Below are 19697 nucleotides of genomic sequence, written 5' to 3'. Positions count from 1 at the left end.
CCGCTTGAGTTAACTGCCTCTTCGGAAGGCCATTCCGGCTCCTTTATTTCTGCCAAGCGAACATAAAACGATTTACGTGCCAGTTTCCTGAAGTGGGCAATACGTCAACTTGCAGTTGAAACTCTCAGCGATAACTGTACTTAAGGGAGTATGCACAGAACTACTGAATAAATGTTTTTCGTTACGTTGACTCAAAGCTGCATAGAGATTTTTCAGTTAATCCTGTTTCTTTTTATGGAACTTATAATTTTGGGGAAACTGTGTACCTCGCATGTTGAGTGGAAAGAGCAGTTTTAAGTTCATTCTGTCTTGGTGTAATGTGTACGGAAGGAAACATCGGTCGGCTTCTGATCGAGCATGCAGAATGTCTGGGAAACTAGAGAGGCGGCAGACAGAAGCGGTTCAGATGTGTACACTGCGATTCGCGTTCTCTGTGTTGACCGTCGGCCGCTATGGAAATACAGAGTGCTCTGAAATGTAGATCAGTTCCCGGAACAACCGTCGTCCTCATCTCGAGAAATATCGATAACATAACTCGACGTCCGCAATCTCCGCGAGGACTGCAGGATTCCCTATTTTCTTTCATGTGTGGCGGTGGCCTAGTGCTCGTGCGGCTTATGGAGGACGTCTTGAGAGATGTCTTCCTATTTGAGTCAACTATTACTCTGAAGCTAATACAGTGGTGCGATTACTTATAATGAATATGTCTAGTAAATATTTGTTCCCGGCGCAGAGACGCCAGTGTATGAGCCTGAGAACACGTTTGCGATGATTCGATTCTTCTATAGCAGCATAGCAACACTGATAGACTGGGCAGTTCATTTATATTTATTAGCGATAGCAAAATTCAAGCAAGAAAATCGGCGCTCACAGTCCGTGAGACGCACTACAAAAGGAAATATTAAATGATTCCTACCTAGTGCGATGGACAGGAGTTGATAGTTTATCTACTCTTCAAGGAAATATGTGTAACGCGACCTCTTGAAACACTGAATAAATCGCTGTGGCGTTGCACCATCATGCTGAAAAATTATGCACTGCTCTTGTTTCCTCCAACTGGTGGATCATGTGCACTTGAGGTACGTTGTAGGAAACGCCATCTGTAACTGTATAAATAAAGTAATTCCTCGATCAGGCCCAGAGACCATACGATGCCAACTGGCCGCCATATGATCCCTTGTCAAATATTGTTATCCGGATGGCAAATCGTGTCGTTCATATATCAATTTCTATCATTTTGATATCACATGGTGTCATTTGGATGTTACATGGTGTCATTCGGATGTCATATGGTGTCATCAGAATGTCAAATGGTGTCGTTTGGATGCTAAACGGAGTCATGAGGACGTCAAATGGAGTCATTCGGATGCGGTATGGAGGAACACGGGGTCAATACTCTTCTATCCCAACTGCTCTCTGTTTTCCAGACCTTGGACCAGATATTTTCATTCATTCCGTTGGCCTCACGAGTGAGCCCTGTTCCAGTCCACCACCAAGAAAAAATCCCTGGCATTAGATGAAGCTGATACATTACAAATATTTTAGAACCGTTGTTCCTATGGCGCCACGTTTTACTACCCCAGAACATTTCACATTTCATCCCCCCCCCCCCCCCTCTATGTTTATTTATTTCTGCTTCTTTCGAAAACACTATGTTTGACAATGCTCTGTAATCCACACTTTAGTACAAGAGTGTTACCAAATGCAGAGCAATACGAAACTATAATGTTTCTAGTTTCTTCTGAGCTGTGTGTGGCTCCCCCCACGACGACGATGCGCAGCACCCCTCCCCCGAGGATGCGCCCTCCCCCCACCCTCCGGTATGGATCCACTGTTCTAGAACAGTGACTGTGTATTGAATATAAATATAGAAAACTGCAACCAGTCACTTTTGAACTATTTCTTTATTCCCAAATACTAGTTTTCTGGCCTTTTCAGGCGCATTTTCTGATGGGGCATACAGAAGTTACAGTATTATTGCCTTTGCGGTATGCAGGGAACTGGATTTCAGCATTGTTGCTAGTATCCACCAGGTAGCTTCAGTTGTAATTGGCTATTGGACACACATTAATCTCTTTTTCACTATGAATATAAAGACTGATCCGCCAGCAACCAGAATAAACACAAAATTTCAAAAGTGACTGATTGCAGTTTTCTGTTATTATATTAGAACAGAAACCCTGGCAATAGTAGGAACAGAACCAGGGTTCTGTGCACGGGAGTCAGACTCATGGCTGCCTCGTAGAAGAAAACTAAATGGACCTCTCACTCTCTTATCCATTTGACCACGGGAAACATTCGAAGTTAGGTCAGCTAGAATGCTTTCCTGAACACCAAAGGTGGCAAGAGGTGAACGTCATGCACTGGCTGCATCTCTAGTAACGTGGAAAATGTCTTCGTCAGATTTTGCAGGCATCAGCAATCTTCGACAAGCGAATACAGAAAGTAACGTGTAGTCTTCCAAAGGAATAGGCAGCTACTTGCAGTGCTTGAATTATTTGCAGTTTATAGGCACGGTACAGTGTTTTGCACTGTAGGTGTGTCTCTATAGGAAGGCTGCTGAGAGGGAAAGCGAATGGCTGTTGGCTTTGATGTCAAGAAACATAAGAATTGAGGCTGATGTTCTTAGAATGTAGTTATGTGTGAACTCATTTCGTCATTAAATATTAATTTTAATTATGAATGGGTGTATACGAGGTGTGATTGAAAAGTAACGGGAAGTTTTGTTTTTCTTAAAGAATATTTATTCATCAATATCAACCACGTGCCCTTTAAAGTAATCCTCCTTAGATGTAGTACTCTTGTTCCAGCGCTTTTTCCAATCTTGAAAGCACTGCGGGAACTCACTTTTCGTTCTGCTGCTTTAGCGTTTCTATTTTTATAATGTCAGTGGTGAAAAAACGACGTTCTTTCATGGTTCTCAGCCTCGGGAACGGGAAGAAGTCGCAGGGAGCCATGTTCGGTGAACGCGGTGGCAGGGGCAATATAAAGTTTTTTTTTTGTGACAAAATCACGACCAAGCATTGAGGTGTGACTGGGAGCATTATCGTCATGAAACTAGTGGTTTTGCCACAACTCTGGTCTTTCTTTTTCGGATTACTTCCCGCAAACGGCGCGTAGCTTTCAGTTACTATTCCTTATTGACCGTACGACTATAAGGCAGGAGCTCATGATGCTCTATCCTATTGTAAGGGTTCAAAACAGAAGAACCTTCACATTTAATCGAAACTGTCGAATTTGTTTCGATCTTGGCTCTTCAGGCAGTTTCCATTGAGACGATTAGGCCTTGTTATCGACGTCATCCCCATATATTCATCTTTTATCACTTGTTATATCTTTCTTCAGAAGTTCTGGGTCGTTGTCGACTTCATTCAGCAGTTCCTGAGCGACACCTACGCGACGTCGTTTGTGCTCTAAATTCAACAGTTTCGGAACAAACTTTATTGCTATACGTTTCATGCCCAAAACATCCTAAACATTGCTTCGCATGAGCCAAAGTATATGCCGATATCATCGTCAACAACTGTAATGGTGACTCGGCGATTCTCCAGAAAGACTTTCTTTACTTCTTCGACATTGTCGTCAGTAATTGATGTGCAAGGGCGACCAGGATGGTCATCGTCTTCAACATCTTCTTGACTCTCTTTGAAACGTGTATACCACTCGTAAACTATTTTCTTAATTATAGTGGATTTGCCAAAAGTCACTGTCAATATTTTGATTGCGGTGCTGCAGTTTATTCCATTTCTCAAGCAAAATTTAATGCGAATTCTGTGTTCCATCTTTCTAGAAAGTAAAAATCCGCCGAACACTCAAAAACAAGTGTAAGGTTTTCAACTGTCAACGATAAATTAAATGTTCAAAGCAGCTGAAAATGCAAACGTACACCTGGAACATGTGCTCCAACAAGGTAAAAAAATTGAAAATCTGATGAATGAAGTCCGTGAAATTAAAAAATTCTCTTTACGTTTTGATAAAAAAAATGGTTCAAATGGCTCTGCGCACTATGGGACTTAACTGCTGAGGTCATCAGTCCCCTAGAACTTAGAACTACTTAAACCTAACTAACCTCAGGACATCACTTTTTGATCAAAGCTGTATAGTAGTCCACCCTCGTGAATCTATGTCTAGAGGTACTCGTCTCTAAAGGAGATGTCAGTTTAACTCTTATTTAATTCTTTAATTTTTATGTAATTTACTGTACATGTCTGCGAAATTTCAGTATGGAAATGGTAGCGCCTTCTTGTAGCCGACTTCACTTAAGACCACACGCACTATAAGGTATTAATTTACACTTGTCTGCTACTACTTACCCATATGTTTAGTATATGCAGAATATTTAAAGTTGCAGACATTTATATACGGTAAGATTTCTCCATAAATCTTTCAGTTCTATTGGGGATTCAGTGCAACAGATTTGTTTTACTAATGAGTAGCTTTTGCTCGCGACTTGACCTCGTGGATCTGTAACCCGCATGGATTTTGAAAAATCGTGAAGCTTATTATCGGTTAGAAAATCTGATATAAAAAACTGAATGTGAAGCTCTCAAAAGGACGCAACGGTAAAGAATTGACTTGTTTGTAAGTAGAGATATTTGAAGACTGAAATACTAGCAGACTTGGTAGGGGAACAGCCTAATGTTGTATTTAAGGAAATGACGAAAATTAAAGAACCTGTGCATACAAACACATCAATTCTTCACCGTTACACTCTTTTGACAGCTTCACTTTCAGTTTCTTATATCCGTTTTTCTCACCGATGATAAGCTTCAGGATTTTTAAAAATTCATGCGGGTTCGAGATCCACGCGGACGAAATCGCGGGCAAGGCATTATCACTACTCGGCAAACTTAGCAACGATAATAGTTACACAAAGTGAAGAATGAATTCAGTTATGAAAGAAGTTAAACGAACGAAGACACTGATACCAAATTACGCAGTTGTATTACTTCGCTTATATCGACAAGACACGATGAAAATCTTTGAAGGAACGTACGAAATTGGTTTTTAGCTTCAGCTCGGAAAACTTATCAACGATAATAATTACGAAGATTCAAGAATGAATTCGAGAATATCTACGAATAACGCTATTAATCTGTTAACATTATTATTAGTATGATAAAAAGTTCCAAAATACTAATTTTTACAAATTATGTAATTTGTATCCTGGTTTATTTAGTTTAGTTTTATAAAACTTCTGCTGTCCATATTTTTTTCTCCAAGTGTAATGAAATGATACCTACACGAAACTGAGTCGATCCACATAAAAAATAAAAATAATAGTTGCTAATTTTACTCATTTTCATGGACAGCTCACGCAGGACCAAAAATTTGATTATGGCAAAATTGTTTTCACAGAAAAGCGCTTTAAGCATCCTAAAACAGTTTCCCTGTGTCTTGTACGGATTCAGATTTTCCCGTACTGACCCAGTGAAAGAAAACACTCTTTCTTTGTAGATAACTCTGCTTCTAGGCTGCGTATAAAGTTGAAACATGTGCAAGATTTTAAGCCACGTCTCCTACAACTGTGAAAACCGTATCCAGTTTCGTGCAGCAGTTTCTGCGTGATGCGCGTACAAACATACGGACGGACAGACAGACAGACAGACAGACATGGAAACAAACAAAAATTCTAAAAATTGGCTTCTGTTGCTGTTATAAAGAACCCTCATTCTAAGTTTTCTTAAATATCTCCTATGTACAGACAGCGGTCAGTTACCATTTTATTATATGTGTAGACATAAATAGTATATATATATATATATATATATATATATATATATATATATATATATATATATATATTCCATTTAGCCTTTGAAAGTTTTGTATAATCGAAATGCGTAAAACAGCTATAATCAACACATAGCGTGGCTAAGACAGTTTGAAATTTGATTCCAGCATGGCCGCTAAAATTGGTTTGTTAGTACTGTTGTCGTGGTAATAAAGGAATTACCAGTAAAAAAAATATCTCTCCGGGCAGCACGTTAAAAGAGCGCACTGGTCACTCAGTTCTGTAGATGTCATAGAACTTCTACGAAACGGTCTCGTGACTCACCACTGTCAAGTCATGACAGTGGAATAGTGGGTATGAGCTTATCGCTTGTATGGAATCAACGTTGGACATGAGTCGACGAGGTAACATGACAGAATGTCATATAGGAGCCATCGTGTCTGGTCCTGCTCAAGATCATATTGTGAATGAAGTCTGTCCAAACTGTTGGTGTACCAGCGCTAACTGTTCAACAAGTCTACAAGGAATGATGCACCGTTCGTAACCAAGTAGCACGGCGTAAGAACAATGATGGTAAAAAGATCGTAGTGGACGGGGAAACAGACAAGGGTACGCTGTCAACGGCAACCAGTTTAAAACTCGACAAGAATTACTGCTGACAGTAAGTTTAAGTCCATCTCAACTGGTTTTCGAGCGAATTCATGTACATCTGCACTGATACCCTACAAATCACACTTAAGAGCCTGGTAGAGGGTTCATCGAGCGACCTTTACAATAATTGTCTGTTATTCAAATCCCGAACAGCGCGCGAAAAAAACGGACACCTACATCTTTCCGTGCGAGCTCTGATTTCCCTCATTTTATTATGATGATCGTTTCTCCCTACGTAGGTCGACGTCAACAAAATATTTTCGCATTCGGAGGGGATAGCTGGTGATTGAAATTTCGTGAGAAGATTCCGCCGCAACGAAAAACGCCTTTGTTTCAATTATGTCCACCACAACTCCTGTATCATGTCAGTGATACTCTCTCCCGTATTTCCTGTTAACACAAAACGTGCTGCTCTTCTTTGAACTTTCTCGATGTACACCGATTCTATCTGGTAAGGACTCCACACCGCGCAGCAGTACTCCAAAAGAGGGCGTACAAGCGTAGTGTAGGCAGTCTCTTTAATAGATCCGTTGCATCATCTATGTTCTGCCAATAAAGCACGGTATTTGGTTCACCTTCCCCACAACATTTTGTGTGTTTTTCTTTCCAGTTTAAGTTGTTCATAATGGTAATTCCTAGGTACGTATTTGAATTTATGGCCTTTATATTTGACTGATTTATCCTGTAACCGAAGTTTAACGGGTTCCTTTTGGCACTCATGTTGATGACCTCACACATTTCATTATTTTTGGTCAACTGGCAATTTTCACACCAAATATCGTTTCTAAATCGCTTTGCAATTTGTTTTGATCTTCTGATGATTTTACTAGACGATAAACGACAGCGTCATCTGCAACAAAGCCGCGCGGGGTAACGGCGTGGTCTAAGGCGTCTTGTCGTGATCCGCGCGGTTGCCCCCGTCGGGGATTAAGTAGTGTGTAAGCTTAGGGACCGATGACCTCAGCAGTTTGGTCCCACAAGACCTTACCACAAATTTCCAATTTCCAAATCTGCAACAACCTAACACGGCTGCTCGGATTGCCTCCTAAATACGTAGTTTATGTAGATAAGGAACAACAGCGGGCCTATAACGCTACACTGGCAGAACGTACTTCGTACCTGGAGTGATGAATGGCGCACCCTGTCTTCACCCAACAAACTTCGGATCGTCAAGAAGACTACCGGTGTGTAGCACTCCTCCTTGCGGGCATCTCGCAAGGACTCCGTTGTACTCTGCCGGCTACGCATTGGCCACACCTGGCTAACACACGGTCATTTATTGCACCACGCGACCCCGCTTCTATGTCGCTGCGGATCAGCATTGACAGTGGTCCACATCTTGTTGGACTGTCCGCTTTTAATTGCGCTCAGACAGGCCTTTGCGCTGCCTGATACGCTCCCTGCTCTTTTAACAGGTGACGCTGCCGTGGCAGGCTTAGTTTTGAGTTTTATTCGAGCTGGGGGCTTTTATCGCTCGATTTTTGTGCCGAGTCTGGCCTTTGGCCTACGGTTTTAGATTGGGGTTTTTGTGTGTCTCTTGGTGATTGGCTTTTCCTTTTTTTGTTTCCATGGTCGGCCAACCACTATAACACACTGTGTGTTTTTAATTCATCTTTTCTGGTCTTTGTCTATGTCTTTCTTGTTCCGTGTCGTCCCTTGTCATGTCCGTTGCCTGTTTTTGTTCCTTGTGGGTGTTTCATGGTCGTGGAAAAAGGGACCGATGGCCTTTGTAGCCTGGTCCCTTCAACCCCACAAACCAACCAACCAACCAACCAGCTACCCTGGCGAACGCCAGAAATCGCTCTTTTTCTACTCGGTGACTTTCCGTCATTTACTACGAATTGTCACTCCTCTCACAGGAAATCACGAATCCACATAATCGATATTCCGTAAGCACGCAATTTGACTACAAGTCGCTTGTAAGGTACAGTTTCAAAATCCTTCTGGAAATGTAGAAATACGGAATCAATCCGAAATTCCTTGTCAGTAACACTCAACACTTCGTATGACTGCCGACCGAAGTGGCTGAGCGGTTCTAGGCACTACAGTCTCGAACCGCGCGACTGCTGCGGTCGCAGGTTCGAATCCTGCCTCGGGTATCGATGTGTGTGATGTCCTTAGGTTAGTTAGGTTTAAGTAGTTCTAAGTTCTAGGAGACTGATGACCTCAGAAATTAAGTCCGATAGTGCTCGGAGCCATTTGAACCATTTTCCTATGACTAAAGAGCTAGTTGTGATTCACAAGAACGATGCTTCCTAAATCCGTGTTGACTTGGTGTCAATAGACCGTTCTCTTCGAGGTAATTCATAATGTGTAGAATGGTGTACCTCTTAGATTCGCACGCAACGGCATATAAAGCTGCAGGTCATTAATGCGCCGAACAACACGAAAACTGGACAGGGTAGTGTGGTCCGAAAGTCGCGATATCGCTTTTCAGGGATCTCTGTACGTAATCCTCAAGTGCTCCGACGGGTCACCGACGCCTTCAATTCGCAGTTACGAAACCTGCAGTTCAGGCGAGAGGTTGATCTTCTGGGTGTCTTTCGTAGCAAGACTTAGACCGCGTCATTAAGATTACCGTGAATATGAACCACGAAGTTTATTTCAGTTTGGTCGATTTTCAGTAACCAACTGTTTGCCTGTCTTCTACACATCCACGACGGGCATGCTGTGACAGCAGCCGTGTTCCCAGGACTGCTCGACCACGTTCCTTTTTTGACGAACTCTCAGGGCATGCTGTCGCTCCTCGACTTTCTCGCCAGATCAGCTAATTTATACTTACGGTGTCTGTTCTTTTTGACATGTCCGAAATAACAGACACCACACACATAAAAACGGGGGAGGATCGGAAAGTGACGCACAATAATTGTTTTCCCCATTGGTATTACAGTTGGAATGTTGAAATTTCACGACGGTATAGTTTGAAGTTAGTGTTACAGAGAGTATTTTGTTTCAGTGTACAGCTAAGCAAGAGAGGCCTGAACTCCTAAACAAAAATAGAGCGTATGTTACTGTCGTCAACTTGTGAAGAGTAGCTAAGTGTAGTTCGATATTCGTCATCCGAAGGACATAAACCGAGTGCAATTCTCAGGAGCATGAGTGGCGTGAGTAGGAATCGTTGTGTGGACGGTAGCAATGTCTCCAGGTGGTGTGCGTTCTTCCAAGACGGCCGTGTGAACATTAGTGATTAGCCATGCTCCGGGCGGCCGGTAACAGTTGCAACCCCGCAGTATGTCGGAGCCAGTGCGACAGCAATTTTGAACGACTGGCGTGTGTAACTGAGGAACTTATCGCGGCAGCTCATTATTTCTTATGGTGCGGTCTACGATATTTTCCGTGACGCTGTAAAATTTCGTAAAGTTAGTGCCTAAGAGCCTGACACACAGCAGAAAGGGCCAAATTTGGGTGGGAGGTGCTCCACCATCCACCATAGCTCGCACCGTCGGACTTTCATCTGTTTGCTCCCATGAAGAAATTACTGGCAGGCCAGCGATTTGAGACAGATACGGAAGTGAAATCAGCCGACTGCAGATAGCTATACTCCAATCTAACGGAATTCTACCAACAGAGCATATTTACGCTCCTACCACGATGTGAGAAATGTGCTGAGGACGTTGGTGACTATATAGAAAAGCAGGTAAAAGATGTAAGTCCATTTATGATTTTTTTGTTTTGTTTCCTATTAAACTTTTTAGTAATAAAATTATTGTGGGTTGCTTTCCGATCTTCCCTCGTATATGCGCCTTGACCGCAAATAATGACACCTTCAGTGCAGATGCACTTTTTAGTTCGACCTCTTGCAGGAATCAGATGAGGCTGCGAGCCATGAGAATAACGGACAGGGGACGCTACGTATTTAGTGTGCCATTTATGGGAATTTGGGCTTCACGGGAAGCGTGTTCGGATAATCACAGTTGTTAAGACAACCGCTCACGACAAGCAGGAAGTCCCGGTTTGGGTCCCGGTCTGCCATAAATTTGATTTGTGTCAGTGTCCAGTTGCACCTGATTTCTGTTTCGTCATGTCAAATCACTTAATCTTAAACCACAGAAAATATCTAATACAATTTGGAATTGCAGGTGAAACGTAGCGCTCCGTGTCCCCTTAATTATGTAGCTCTGTAGGAATTAATCACCAGTGAATGGCTTCAACTGGACATGGCATTCTTGAAGAAACGGTTAGACTCTCTTCCTTGGAGAAGTGGGACCATTATAAAGGTTGGACGCTGTGTTGCATGGTATTACACTGATGTCCCCTGGGCAGAGTGGTTCTTTTGCCTGGCGTGCTTGTTTCGCTGAATACAGTAAATAAAATTAAGATTTAGATTTGTTAGATATAAACATAATGTTCAGGCGAACTAAGGATTCCTCAGCTGGAGACTGGTCAGCGGCACGAACCCAATGTTTCCGTCAAACTTCTATGTGCTTCAGCGACCACAATGTCGCAACACTCTGTGTCATATCGATCGGAGGTCGCGCAACTGCCTAAATTGATTGGAAAATTGAGTATCAGTATGACCTGCGTGAGGGGCGCAAGAGTACTGAGGCAGTGTTTAGTGTGTAAATTCTAGTATGGATTCTGTTGCACGTTGGTTTTGTTAGTCTTGCACAGATTATCAGGAGGGATTAACCTTCGCGATTCTCTGTCTGTCTCTCTCTCTCTCTCTCTCTCTCAGAGTCAAAATTTTGCGTTCTCAAATCCATAGCATTCCACCAAATGGATATACCAGATTCCAAATAGAGAAAAGATTTCTGATGGGAGTCACGTCAAAAAAATGGCTCGTTATAATCATGTGCAAGACAACAACAGGGCTGAAAATGCAGTGTAGCACACGTTGTTTTCAGGACAGAAGAGAAGTCAATTGGAAATTAGAACTTTTTAAGTATCTACATTTATTGGAACCAATAACTAAGACATGATAGGAGTAAAATGACTTGTAAAAGTATTTTCCTGTTTTAGGCAAGTACACTACTGCTGTAGTGTTTAACATCCACTTTTTTAAAAATGATGTCGTTACCTGCTCTGAAATAACTGATATAGAGATTGAAGTAACTGATATGTTGAATGAAACCTACCATTTGTTTTCATCTTGAACGCATCTGTTTTCCTTCAGCACATAACGAAAAGTTCCATCTACTCGAAATTAGACCTCATGTACCACATCCTTTGAGTTAGTTTAAATGTCAGATATTAGGAGATGAAGCTGCTTTTGGTATATGATGAAATTATGTGTGGGAAGTGCGGATTATCAACCGAAAAAGTACAATCGTGCCTCCTTATACACGTGTGTTAACTATTCAGCTTTCATACACTGTGAGGTAGAGAAGAAGGCGACATGGGAACCTCTTGGACCGGATAAGGCTAAAAAATGATCTCTAAGACAAAGCCAAAAATGTCTACCGCTGTTTCGTCTAACAAGCAGAATTACTTACAAAGAAAAAATTTTAGAACCATTAAAATATTTTAGCTTAGTAACTTAAGTGAACCTTAAAATTTAGAAATTAATATTTAGCCTAGCATTTCCCTTAGTATTGTCGTTCGTGACACCATAGCACTGAGTGAAAAAAAGACAAATAACACACACAGGCAACTTTGATACTGGCACCTGTTTCTTAAGAATCTCTTTGTCGTGCCAGTTTCGTCACCCGTCGTACATACTTCCCAGTACCTGAGTCGTTCTTCACCTTGTTCAGGCGGTTGCGTATTGTTGAAAGCACCATATTGGCAGTGAAACTGACCTCAAATACTAACTGCCATCACAGCACTCAGAATATAACACGCATACTGCATTTTGCTGTGGGCTTCCGTCTTCATATGAACTTTTGGTCAGTCCACGGGTAACAAAGCTTAGTGACACCCTATGTATAAGGTCTGCGGTTGCTGCAATTTTTGTAACACGGTCACTCTTTACCAGACGATTGGCTTCTCTGATGCATTTTATCCCTACAACTCATGACTGCAAACTTCACTAATAATCTCTACTGAAAGAAACTTCATGCTCTGCCATCTATTTGTGAAAAGTGTGGACTTTATTCTCTGACTGCTAACTTTTGATTATTTCAGGATATGTATCTCAGGTGGCAGTTGTTAACTTGGCTACAAGAAACTGCTATAGCAAATAAATGAATAAATGAAACAAAAGAAAGGAGGAGAAATAATGTTCTGTGCAACGCGTTCACCAACACAAAAATCATGCAGTTAAACCATTCACATGCTGACACTTTATGGCGCTTACAAAATCAGCCAGACGTGAAACACACAAAAAGGCGTCGTTACTCTTCGTTTTATGATGTACACGCTATTAATTTTCAGAGTACGACGGAAGAACCGCGAAATTTTGTTACCTGGTATATACGCATTTATTGCGATACGGCTTTTTCAGAATATTCCATACCAATATAATGTGATGTTTATTGTCTCTCGTTGCAGGTCAAGGCGCTGTGGATTCACAAACTGAAATGATAGTCGTTCTGTAACATTACGAGATAAATTTCATTTTTCACGAAAAAAATTACCCTGGGTTTCCTGGCTGAGTCAGGACCATTAATCTGAAAACGACATACAAATGATATTAACACAGTTTTCTTTCCGTTGCACGATATAACTTTCATACGTTTTGTACTTGGGAAAAGAAGCGTTTTCCGTAGTTTAGTCCTCTCTTTATGGAATGGAACACTGTGGACTATAGATATTTCATGTCTTTGTCATAATGCAGAGCTCTGTGAATCTTGTAACATCTCGCTTTGAGCCACCATTAATCTCGCATACGTGACTCCACTACGCTGAAATTTCTTTGCGTATTTACCAGATAAATATCGCAGTATGATTCATTTTCGCGAGGGAATATTGGAAGCTGTTTGCTGCGATAACGTCTGGCATGATCCAAGATGTACAGAAATAGAATACCGTTTAGAGTCATATCGTGATGCACCCGTAGAGTATAAATATCAGTGGAATGAGCATTTGGATGTGCAGAATGAGACTTACGCCAGCAAATCTTCTACAGCTCAAGTCACATGCTTTTGGGGCGGTGCACCATATCCCGTATAGCGCTTAGCGTACTTTGAGTGTAATTACTTCGCTGCTACAGATAGATCACTTTCAGATGTACAGTGAAACTTTGTGTACGCCTTTTACAGACATCTTAACAATTTGATACCAAGAACTGTAATTGGCTTATAGATGTGAAGAGCAGTGGCATCGTGCTTTTTCGCCGCAGTATCATAATCAGGTTCCACTTTATTTACGTTTTCTCGGTAACGAGATCGTGACAGACAACAATGTTTTTTTCTATTGCACTGTGCTATTGTTCTAATTCTGTTGTTCTAATTAATTAGGTTACAATGACACTGTAAGTGGCGCCGAAATGTCTCGAATTTAACGACGCGTTCGGAACTATGAAATTGTTACAGCAAACACAGTAAGCGATTTGCACCACCTGCTTGTCCATTACTACATTACATTTTTCTTTATTTACGCTTCTGTTTTATGTAGACAAGTAAAATACCTATAACATTTTTTGCCATCTCATCAGAGAAGTAAAACCATACACTATGCATAAAAAAAGAAAAAAATCAAAATCTGTGCTTGAATTTTGGGCTAATAAAAGAAGTGAGAGCCAACTATTTTTTTTTTTTTACGTATCTGTAGCACCGATTCATATTGTCGAATCTGTTCTATTTAATTAAGCACAGTGTCACTGTATAGAAAACTATTTCCTGCAGATATACTTAGATACTGACAAGAGCCTGAGAACCTAATAGACTGAATGACGTTCATCAGACTGTCATGTATAAATTTTATCTGCGTGTTAACATAGCACCGATATGTATACACTGACAGGCAGTTTACTCAAACGCACTTACAAATTTATCTGATATTTGTCTCGTAAACACATGACCATAAAATCGCAGAAATTATCTCTACAGTAGAAGTGTTGTTGTTTATACCTATGTAAAGTAACTGGTCCTTTTATCACATACTTCTCTTCACATCCGTGGCAACGACAAAATCGTACCTTAGCTGTTAGTGAAACTCATACGTTCAGAAACGTATATAAAACAGGCGAATACGTTTAATGTACAAAATTAGCTATTACGGCAAATTGTAGACAAGCAGCGTAGTCCAAAAATCACTTGACTAGACCGGTTTGATTTTGAGAACGTGAGCAGTAGGCTATGCTCACCCCATATATATATATATATATATATATATATATATATATATATATATATATATATATATATATATATATATATATATATATATGGGGTGAGCATATATATATATATATATACAGCCAGTGAGCATATCAAAATTCATTTGGTATTAATCTGATTTTTTACACATCAATCAAGGTGACATTTTGTTGCTCATTATCAGTGAAGCTCAATAAAATGTTTTTATTTTAATTATTGGCATATTTCTGAAATGTTGATTTTCTGTCACAGGGGTTAAAGCATCTGACATTCGCTGGAGAGAAAGTGAATACCAAATCGGATTGACAGCAGGAAGAAGTTACACTGTTCTCCCGACATCTTTCAGAGGTATGTCGATTGGTGTCCAACACTGCCTGTTCATTAGTTGTGTTTTTTTGTCTTGTTTATAACTACATCTCTACTCTACTTCCTCCCCACCCCCCTCCCCCGTTCTAGAACCTTACACTTATTAAGTTCGCGATTCCAATTTAATTCGGGACCAAGTATGCCGTTGTACAGAGTGATTTTCGCAGAGGACCAGTATGACCAGAGTGGTTGAGCGGCATCGATACAATATGCTGGTGCGGCAGGTTCAGGCTCACCCCTGAGTGCCTTTATAACGGCAATCTTTGTGCTGACGCGAACAGGAACGACGACTTGCAGTCAGTTGCTGACGTTATTACGTGTTTGACGACAGGAAACACTATGACAATGTACTTTTCCACAACTGACTCTCACTGGGCGGTTTTATCGTTTATGAAAGTGTTTCTAAACTGTTTGTATATCAATTTTACGGACGACAACTTCTCTTAAGTTACAGATTTGCGCGCCCTATACTGGTGGCTGGCCATCTTAGTGGCCTGTCCTTACGCACGTAAACTATCGCTTGAAGATGGCGTAGCATCCGAAAGTGGCCAGTTGTGTGAAATAAACAAGAATTACAGCGTGTGGCTGAAATGCTGTTGTTTCAGAAATTTTGGGTGGCTGTGGTACCTGACTGTTAAGAAAAGCATCTTTCTATGGAGCCCATTAGTACCTTCATCAATGGCGGGAGCCACCACTGTGTGTTGTCAAGTGGTATTCGAGATAACTGCAGTGTGTCTCAACGGTATTTGTGGTATACCATAGCGACAAGTCAGTCTGCACATTTCAGTCATAATCTTTATCTCACACTGAGTTTTCGCATCGCATCTTCCTTGTACCGTTTCACGCCTCTGCGCTTTCGCCAAGTTTAATCGAATTCGACACTTGACACTTATGTTTGTGGTTTCTCTTGAATTTGCAGAGACCATCATACTTCAGTAACCCAGCGGCGATCTCAGATGCAATATAATGACCATCCCCGTGGCTAGCAGCATGAGTTGCGCAATCATGTTCCAAGGGAAGTGTAATAATGCCATTGCTGTTAATGTCACCTACATATCTATTACTAATAATAAAACTGCAAAACCGTCGTGTCTGTCTGAAAACACTATCTCCAAAACTACGAGGGTTGGCCAAAAAGTAGTGGACCGCATTTTTTCCTTCAACGATTCTTTGTTAGACATAATGAGAATTACACACATGAAAGAATGGTTCTTTGTTTACACGCCATTTTTTCCACGTAATCTCCATCCAGTTCTATGGCCTTCCTCTAGCGCGAAACAAGGGTGTGCATGCCCTGTCAGGTACCCATCCTTGTCCTGGTGGCGGAGCCAGTGCTTCATTGCGTGAATCGCTTCCTCATCGTCCTCAAAATGTCTTCCACAAATGATGTCCTTTAAAGGCCCAATCAAGTGGAAGTCCGAGGAGGCTAGGTCAGGTGTGTCAGGTATGACAACCGTGGATGGTCTCCCCGACCGCTGCAAATCGTGGAGCTCCGCCGAACCTCCTTCTGATGACCCCACCCTCCGTGCCCAGCGACTAACTGTACTTCTGTCGACAGCAGATGCTCCATAGACTTTGCACAAGCGTTTGTGAATATTCCCCACAGTTTCTTCCTCTGCAGTGAGAAATTCAATGACGGCACGTTGCTTGTAACATACATCACCTACAGACGCAATTTTGAAACGGTCGTGCAGCTACGCTATCTGTCGCAAGTGACGGAAACGTGGCGCACTCACTCAGGAGACTTCAAATAATACATACGTAACGTTTCGCATTCGTATTATTGTTTTCGGCTCAGAAAAAAATACGGTGCGTTAGTTTCTGGGTAACCCTCGTACTTCACGAAATTTCATGGGGTTTCCACAGGTAACGTGATCGTAACTTGGGGCAAGGTGTAGGCGTCACTTCATCAAAATTGATTCACAAAAAAAACCGGAATTTAAAGGTTTATCCAAAATCGTCGTGTCTGTCTGTTTGCACACGCTAATCTCTAACCCGTGGTCTGCGGGTAGCGTTTTGATTCATAATCAAAACGTCTTCGGCCCCGGGTTCGAATCCCGCCGCTGCTTAAACTTTGATTAATAATCGGCATTGGCGGCCGAAGACTTCCGGCATAAGAAGTCACCCCACATTCTGCCAATGGCCTTGTCAAAGAGGGCGGAGGAGCGGACGGAGGTTCAGGGTACTCTCTTGTCCGAGGGATGGGGATCTGCTCATAAAGGCGGAAGAATCAGCAATGATCAACGGCATGAGGATGCAGAAGGCAATGGAAACCACTGCATTAAAGACAAGTAACGTGTATCCACAGGACATGTGGCCTGTAATTGGAGAAGTGTCATGATGATCTCTCCATTCCGATTCCGAAATAGTCTCCGATGCGGATCCCCGGGAGGAGATTGCCAAAGGGGAGGTTACAATGAGAAAAAGATTGAATAATCAATGGAAGCATAACATTCCACGAGTCGGGGCGTGGAATGTCAGAAGCTTGAACGTGGTATGGAAACTAGAAAATCTGAAAAGGGAAATGCAAAGGCTCAGTCTAGATACAGTAGGGGTCTGTGAAGTGAAGTGGAAAGAAGACAAGGATTTCTGGTCAGATGAGTATAGGGTAATATCAACAGCAGCAGAAAATGGTATAACGGGAGTAGGATTCGTTATGAATAGGAAGGTAGGGGAGAGATGTATCACTGTGAACAATTCAGTGATAGGGTTGTTCTTATCAGAATCGACAGCAAACCAACACCGACAACGATAGTTCACGTATACATGCCGATGTCGCAAGCTGAAGATGAAGAGATAGAGAAAGTGTATGAGGATATTGAAAGGGTAATACAATATGTAAAGGGATATGATAAGATATGATAATCTAATAGTCGTGGGAAACTGAAATGCAGTTATAGGGGAAGCAGTAGAAGAAAGGGTCACAGGAGAAATGGGTTTGGGACAAGGAATGAGAGAGGAGAAAGACTAATTGAGTTCTGTAACACGTTCCAGCTAGTAATAGTGAATACTCTGTTCAAGAATCACAAGATGAGGAGGTATACTTGGAAAAGGCCGGATGATACGGGAAGATTTCAGTTAGATTACATCATGGTCAGACAGAGATTCCGAAATCAGATACTGGATTTTAAGGCGTACCCAGGAGCAGATACAGACTCAGATCACAATATAGTAGTGATAAAGAGTAGGCTGAAGTTCAAGACATTAGTAAGGAAGAATCAATACGCAAACAAATGGGATACAGAAGTACTAAGGAGTGACGAGATACGCGTGGAGTTCTCTAAGGCTGTACATACAGCAACAAGGAATAGTTCAGTAGGCAGTACAGTTGGTTCAAATGGTTCAAATGGCTCTGAGCACTATGGGACTTAACATCTATGGCAGTACAGTTGAAGAGGAATGGACAACTCTAAAAAGGGCCATCACAGAAGTTGGGAAGGAAAACATAGGTACAAAGAAGGTAACTGCGAAAAAACCATGGGTAACAGAAGAAATACTTCAATTGATCGATGAATGGAGGAAGTACAAAAATGTTCCGGGAAACTCAGGAATAGAGAAATAAAAGTCGCTGTCCAACGAAATAAATAGGAAGTGCAGGAAAAATCTGAAGACATCGAAAAATAAATGATTGTCGGAAAGTCAAAACAACATTTGGTGACATTAAAAGCAAGGGTGATAACATTAAGGGTGCAACGGGAATTTCACTGTTGAACGCAGAGGAGAGAGCGGATAGGTGGAAAGAATACATTGAAATCCTCTATGAGGGGAAAGATTTCCCTGACGTGATAGAAGAAGAAACAGGAGTAGATTTAGAAGAGATAGGGGATTCAGTATTAGAATCCGAATTTAAAAGAGCTTTGAGAGACTTAAGATCAAATAAGGTAGAAGGGGCTGATAACATTCCATCAGAATTTCTGAAATAATTGGGAGAGGTGGCAACAAAACGATTATTCACGTTGGTGCGTAGAATATATGAGTGTGACGACATACCATCTGACTTTCGGAAAAGCATTATCCGCACAATTCCGAAGACGGAAATACCTGACAAGTTTCGAGAATTACCGCACAACCAGCTTAACAGCTCATGCATGCAAGGTGCTTACAAGAATAATATACAGAAGGATAGAAAAGAAAATTGAGGATGCGCTAGATGACTATCAGTTTGGCTTTAGGAAAGGTTAATAATAGAAGCAAGTCTAAAGAAAAATCAAGACACGTTCAAAGCTTTTGTCGACTTTGAAAAAGTGTTCGACGCTGTAAAATGTTGCAAGATGTTTGAAGTTCTGAGAAAAGTAGGGTAATCTATAGCAAGAGACGAGTCTTGTACAATACGTACAACAGCCAAGAGGGAATAATAAAGAGTGGACCACCAAGAACGAAGTGCTCGTACATAGAGGAAGCAATGATTGAAATAAAAGAAAGGTTCAGGAGTGGAATTAAAATTCGAGGTGAAAGGATATCAATGGTATGATTCGCTGATGGCATTGCTATCCTCAGTGAAAGTGAAGAAGAATTACATGATCTGCTGAACGGAATGAACAGTCTAATGAGTATAGAGTAAGGACTGAGAGTAAATCGAAGAAAGACGAAGGTAATGAGAAGTAGTAGAAATGAGAACAGCGAGAAACTTAACATCGGGATTGATGGTCACGAAGAAGATTAAGGAATTCTGCTACCTAGGCAGTAAAATAACCAATTACGGACGGAGAAAGGAGGACATCAAAAGCAGACGCAATGGCTAAAAGGAC

The 19697-nt window shown here is 41.4% G+C and overlaps 1 protein-coding gene across 4 annotated transcripts in view; it reads left to right on the top strand.

Moving 5' to 3' along the window:
• Window positions 1–19697, top strand: part of LOC126234421 (probable inactive tRNA-specific adenosine deaminase-like protein 3) — a 612850-nt gene that overhangs the window by 357976 nt on the left and 235177 nt on the right. For all 4 annotated transcript variants that reach the window (XR_007544722.1, XM_049943111.1, XM_049943113.1 and 1 more), the window contains exon 4: window positions 14836–14931. The gene's annotated coding sequence lies outside the window, so the exon portion shown is untranslated. The remainder of the gene's footprint in view (window positions 1–14835; window positions 14932–19697) is intronic.

Source organism: Schistocerca nitens, chromosome 2 (assembly GCF_023898315.1).
Source record: "Schistocerca nitens isolate TAMUIC-IGC-003100 chromosome 2, iqSchNite1.1, whole genome shotgun sequence".
NCBI classification, from domain to species: Eukaryota; Metazoa; Arthropoda; class Insecta; order Orthoptera; family Acrididae; genus Schistocerca; species Schistocerca nitens.
This window is presented reverse-complemented; position numbering and strand designations above follow the sequence as displayed.